The sequence below is a fragment of the Peromyscus californicus genome, unplaced genomic scaffold, assembly GCF_007827085.1.
Source record: "Peromyscus californicus insignis strain IS unplaced genomic scaffold, ASM782708v3 Scaffold_10__1_contigs__length_136768540, whole genome shotgun sequence".
Lineage (NCBI taxonomy): Eukaryota > Metazoa > Chordata > Mammalia > Rodentia > Cricetidae > Peromyscus > Peromyscus californicus.
This window is the reverse complement of record NW_026294391.1, coordinates 83,390,998-83,397,201: the sequence shown is the minus strand read 5'-3', so window position 1 is coordinate 83,397,201 and position 6,204 is coordinate 83,390,998. Positions and strand designations below refer to the sequence as shown.

General features: G+C 46.4%; 1 pseudogene; it reads right to left on the bottom strand.

Annotated features, from left to right (window-relative positions):
* Nucleotides 1–3,184: 3,184 nt before the first annotated feature.
* On the bottom strand, nt 3,185–4,844 carry LOC128117077 (pyruvate kinase PKM-like; annotated as a pseudogene).
* Between the last annotated feature and the right edge of the window lie 1,360 nt (nt 4,845–6,204).

The window sequence follows — 6,204 nt, the reverse complement described above, 5'->3', positions numbered from 1 at the left end:
TCATCTTTTTTTACTTTAAAATTCTGGAAACAATGTCAAAATATTATATTTCATTTTCTGGGATGAGGCAGGAAGGACGCCACAGATTTGCATGTAGTTAAAATCAGAACAATTCCAGAACCAGTGATGAGACAGCTCACACAGCTGCCCATGTCTGGGCCACCATCACCGAGATGTCATCCATCCTATTGACCTAGCTGATAGTAACAGAACAGGAAGCTTAGGCTCAGCACAATACATTTCCAGTGGGACAAGATGATTCTAGGCCTGCACTTAGGGCTTGGGCACTGTCAAGTACGGAACACTTAGGTGAAGAGGGTGCCAGGGTCCCTGGAGATGACCCTCCACCTGCTTTGTCATTGAAGCTTGGTCAACTGCCTTTTGCAAATAAGGAAAAAACAGAAAAAACAAAACAAACAAAACAACCCCCCAAAAAACAACCTTTTATACTGAGGGTTGAGAGATGCAGGAATCTGTAGGTATGGACAGTTTACTACTATGTCTGTTTACCAGAATAATAGCATTGGGTTCTTCCCTAGGGCCTATGACCTACCCATCTATGGATTTTTGGTCTAGTAAACACTACGAGGCATGGATTCTATCTTATAGAGTGAGTTTTAAATCTAAGAAGAAAGTGGTTGGTTTATTCCAGTAACTGTACCACTATTGCACCAGTAAACATATTTGCCAGGCCAGTCATTATTGTAGCTCACCAGATTCACAGCTGGGTTAGACTATTGTTTATTTTTCTCCCCTGGTATTATGCATAGCACCTTCCAGAAGTATGAAAGGTAACCAATAGCAGTGAAGCTTCCAGGTCAGCACCAGCTTGAGTTCCCCATGTCCTATGACTCGAGCGTGTGGTTTCTTCAGCAATAGGCTCTTACCATCAACTTCTGGATGGTAAAAACAAGAGTAGTGGCAATAACCCCTACTGTTTGGGAGGGTCTATGGGACACCACTGCATACTTGAACTCACAGAGACTGTGACAGCACTCACAAGATTGAATACAGTCAAGCCAGACAGAATCCCAACACAAATGAGCGATGGGCTCATGATGTTCCACTCCCTAGCTGAAGAGTCACTGGGAACTGATGGCTGCTGGGTTAATGTCAGCTTCCTCAGGGATACCGCTCCTGAGAGGCTACCCATTCTCCAGTGGGTGACCCTATACCCATGTACATGCTGACAGCATTAATTGGGTTCAAAAATCACAGGAAGTTGTGAGGGCAAAGTTATGATGGGGGAGAAGGGAAGGAATTGAAGAAGTGAAAGCGATGAATTTGATCAAAACACTTTACATGAATGTTGAAATTTTCAAATAATGAAAAAAATTAGAACCTTTATCCATGATTGACAATGTGGGACCCATAACGCCTGTTCATATTGCTATTTCTTGTTCTTGCTAGAGTATTGTATCCATGCCTGTAATTAGAGTCTTCCTACTATAGCTGCTCTGCCTAAAAAGCATATCTATGAATAAGCAGAGAGGTAGACTGGTGCCAAATATGCTTTAAGGCTAGCAGAACGGTGAGTGCAAGGGAAACATATGTAAGGTCATATGTAACCTTCCCTATGCTCTACCAGGCTTTCAAAAAGGACATAGGGGATAAGTTAGAATAATGGGAGAGACTTAGCAAAAACATTATAAGTGTGTTTGAAATTGTGAGAGAATAATTTTAAATTGTCTTTTTCTCCTCCCAACAAAACAAATCGTATCACTTGCTTTCATCGTTTCATTATACAAAGTACTGCACTTTTATTGAATTATTTTATTCATAGAATTTGAGTTGTACCCAGAGTCCTCCAAAGACCATCAAGAGACCAAATCCGATGCAAAAACAAAGTTGTTTTTTCTTTTTTCTTTTTTCTTTCTTTCTTTTTTTTTACTGTTGGGAGTTAACCCGGGACTCTCCATCCAGCTGATGTAGCAGCAGAGCAGGAGAGACCCCGAGTAGCAATGGGGCAGGGTATTAATAAGGAGTAAAGTAAGGGAGGGGGCTTGGGATCTACAGACTACACAGGAACAGACTCAGGATTGGCTTATGTGAGTGGCAATCATGTAGTAACTTTTAATTGGCTAGGGTTAGCTGGAGGTTACAATTATCCATTTTTGGGCAGGCCTGGACATGTCCCAGGCTTTGTCTTTGAGCTGCTGCAGAGGCTGGCTGGCCTAGCATGTACTGACTGTGGGGGCTGACTCAGTGACCCAGGCATGGTGCATCCTATCTCCCTGTCCCTGCTGGCTGGGGCATCAGTGACTAATTGTCTTTTGCTCATGTCCCTCCCAGAAACTGCTTGCTCAGGCTCAGGAAACTGAAATTGAGGCCTGATCTCTGAGAGAAGACTGAGCAGGCTGTTATGGCGTCCTTCTTTCAGAGTGATGTAATGTAGGAAGTTAATTGCATATAGTAAGGTGGAACCGGGTATTAGGTAAACAGCCAAGGTCTAGAGTCAATGCAGAATGATAATTAAATGGCTGAAATAAAGCTTTGGTTCGAGGCCAGCCTGGTCTACAGAGTGATAACCAAAGCTACACAGTGAAACTTTGTCTCGAAAACCCAAACCCCAAACCAAACCAAAACAAAAAGCAAACAAACAAAAACCTTTGGGCATTTCGTTTAGTTTGTTTTTTGTTTTCTTCAGCGTCTGTTTCTTGCCATCCAGGTGGGCACTACAGCAACAGGTCTGGAGATGCAGCAGGGAAGGCGGCGGAGACTGGAGTGTGAGTGTCTGCAGTGACAGCTGAGGACTGCGCAAGGAGTGGGGGGAGGCCAAAGCTGTTGGGGAAGCAAGTCAGGGCCAGGGCCAAAGGTTATCACACAGGAACCTGGGCCCTGCGCCCTCAGCCCCCATTCTTGTGGTCTCATGACTCCAGGCCAGGGCTGGGAGTTCTCTGGGCAACTTTGTACAGGAGCAAAGTACATAGAGATGTCGCTGCTTTTTCTTGATAAAGTCAGACGGTATCCAACCGTGCATTCCTCTCTCACCCCTGGCTCGGGTAGGGCCATATGATAGACAGCTGGGCTCTAGCCCACCTTTCAGAGGCATTAATTTTCCCGGGCGTCCCAGCCCACCAGCGACATCTATGGCCCAGAGTGAGCACTACAAGCATTGCTGGACTAATGGATGGGATCGGGGAGGGGGTGGGACATGGGCTAGAAGAGGAACTCCAGGGGGCCATCAAGGCCCAGGCACTACACACATGGTGTTGGTGAAGCCAGAGCCAGGGCGCCACCCAGTTGGCACAATGACCACATCTTCCTTCTTGAAGAAGCCTCGGGCCTTGCCAACATAAATGGCCAAGTTCACACGGAGGTCTACATCCTCAGCCCAGGTATGTTGTACTGCATCCTTACACAGCACAGGGAAGATGCCATGGTACCGATGGCCTTGGCTTACACATCACAACAATGATAGGAGCATGTGGGCGTTACCTGGCCACATGGTGAGCACGCTAATGGCCCCACTACAGCCCTTGAAAGAGGCCTCCACAGCGCCCACCGAGGCAGCTTCTGTGAGGTCGTTGGTAACAGGCGCCAGATGGCGGAGTTCCTCCAATAACTGCAAGTGGTAGATGGCGGCCTCTGCCTCATGGGCAATCAGGTGCTGTATGGGAACAGTCTCCAGAAGGTAGTCCCCGTTGGCTGTTTTTCCTGACAACATGATGCAGTCTGCTCCATCCAGGACGTCATTGGCCCCATTATTGCCCTCAGCATAGGTGGGGCGGGGTTTTCTGATCATGTTCTCCAGCATCAGTGTGGCATAGAGGACAGGCTTCCCAGCTTGGTTGCATTGTCTTATCATCATCTTCTGAGCCAGGAGGACCTTCTCTGCAGAAATCTCAATGCCTAGGTCACCACAAGCCACCATGATCCCATCACTGGCCTCCGAAATCTCATCAAACCTGCTGACCTTCAGGGTTCTCGATTTTGCTGGTGATCTTGATGTTCTTGCCCTTCTCCCAGCACCTTCCTAACCTCATGCACATCAGCTTCCTTGCAAATGAAAGATGCAAACATTATGTCTACATCCTGCTCCACTTCAAACTTCAGATCCTGGATGTCCTTTTCTGACACAGCGGGGAGGTCCAAAGAAGCTCTAGGGAGGCTCACCCCCTTCTTGCTACCCAAGGAGTCACCATTACCCACCTCTGGCAGCACCCTTCTCCTCCACCTGCAGGGAAATGAGCCTGTCGTCCATGTAGATCTTGCTGCCCACCTCCACCACCTTGCAGATGTCCTTAGAGTTCAGCCACAGGATGTTCTGAGGGTGCCTCCCTTCTTCAGCTCCACTTTTGCAGAAGTCCAGTCTGGATTTCAGGTCCTTTTGTGTCAGGAGCCACAGCAATGGGCCGGTAGAGAATGGGGTCAGATGCGAAGCTTTCTGTGGCTGCACGCACACTCTTGATGGTTTTTTATATGGTAGTCACAAGTTCCATGAGAGAAATTCAGATGAGTCACATTCATTCCAGACTTGATCATCTTCTTCAGCATCTCCACAGTTTGGGAAGCAGGACCAAAGGTACAAATGATGACAGTGTTGTGGGCCATGATGGGAGTGGAGTCAATGTCCAGGGACACATGTGATCCAGGAAGGTGTCAGCCATAGCTTCGTGGAACTGCTGGGTCTGAATGAAAGCAGTTCCTGCTTCGTTGTGTGGTTTTGGCAAGGTTCCTGAGGCCCCCAGGCTTACTCCAGATCCTGCTGCAATACCTAAATTGGACGTCAGGAGGTATCAAGTTTAAAAGTAAGCACTGGGGTTACAGGGCCACAAATGTATGAAAAGTTCTTGCTGTGTACTCCCCAATCTCTTACTTCTTCTACTCTTCCCATCACCCATGCCTGGACCATTGCCAGGCTGCAGCTTAAAGATATTCCTAATCTGAGCATCTGTATACCTACCCAGGAGCTGAGCTGGAGCTAGCTCTGAGTTCCCAGTTTACTTTAAAGCCATCTTGCAGCCTAAAGGTCTGTCCCCAGGCCACCACAGTCTGGCCAAAATGGCAGAGTCACTGAAGTTAGATGACATCTGTCAAGAAGTGAAGGCCCCGTGAACGGTGGTAGGGTGAAGTTTAGCTGCCACGGTGTCATCTTTATGAACACTAAGCCTGCAATTGACGAGAACCCAGGCTGAGGAGTTGATGCAATGATCTGGTATTGTGTAGTAGAGGCAGTATCATACTTAAATTGCTCACAAAGAATTGCCATTTGCAGATCTAGAGTGACAGCTAAGTGGTTATGAGTACTGGCTGCTTTTCCAGAGGACCCAGGTGACTAACAACCATCTGTAACTCCAGGTCTAGTAGATCTGATGCCCTCTTCTGGCCTTCATTGGAAATGCAAGCATGTGGTGCCCAGACATACATGCAAGTAAAACACCCATGCACATAAAAATAAACATTTAAAAAGGAATTGCCATTTCAACAAGTATGATAGTCTTTGAGAAACTCTTAATATACTTAAAAAACTCATCTCCTTTTGCTTATTGAAGGACCTATGTATGTGAATAGGGAACAGTGAAGTTTGGTTGGCAACAGATGTGAGATGTCCCTCAGCACTGTGTCCCAGTGTACCACAGGAAACAATGAAGAGCCATTAGAATACACTAGAATAGAGACATAGAAGTCTTTCTCATGAGGATGTGTTTCCATGTCTCTCCCACCCAGGAGGATGGTATGGCCTCTACTAGAACTCTTCCCTAAAATGTGCTGAAGTGGTTGCAGTTCAAGCTACTAGAGATGCCCTCTGCATCTTCTGGCATCTGCAATGTCACACACCCTGTGGCCATCACCATATTCAGATCTATCCCACATTTCTGAACTTATATGGCTAGGCTGCTTGCTACAAGATTGCTTACACCATGGTACTGCTTCTCATAAGGATTAGCACCAAATGTTCCTGTGATCAGTCTGGACTCACACATAAAACAGGGCCCACCCTGTTACAGCTTTCTGGTCCCCCTCGTTTCTAAGCTTTCTTTTTACCGTGGTGAACCGTCAGTCTTTGAGGATGAGGTAGAAAAACACTGCAAGGGGTGGTTCACCCACATGGAGAAAAACTGTGCTAAAAACTATAGGACAGTATTCGAAACCAATTTAACCTAGCGAATTAGGTATTCTACAAGAAATAGACAGACTCCTAGAAAAGTATGTGCTACCAAAAACTACTTTGAAAGAAACGAGAATCTTAATAGATCTATA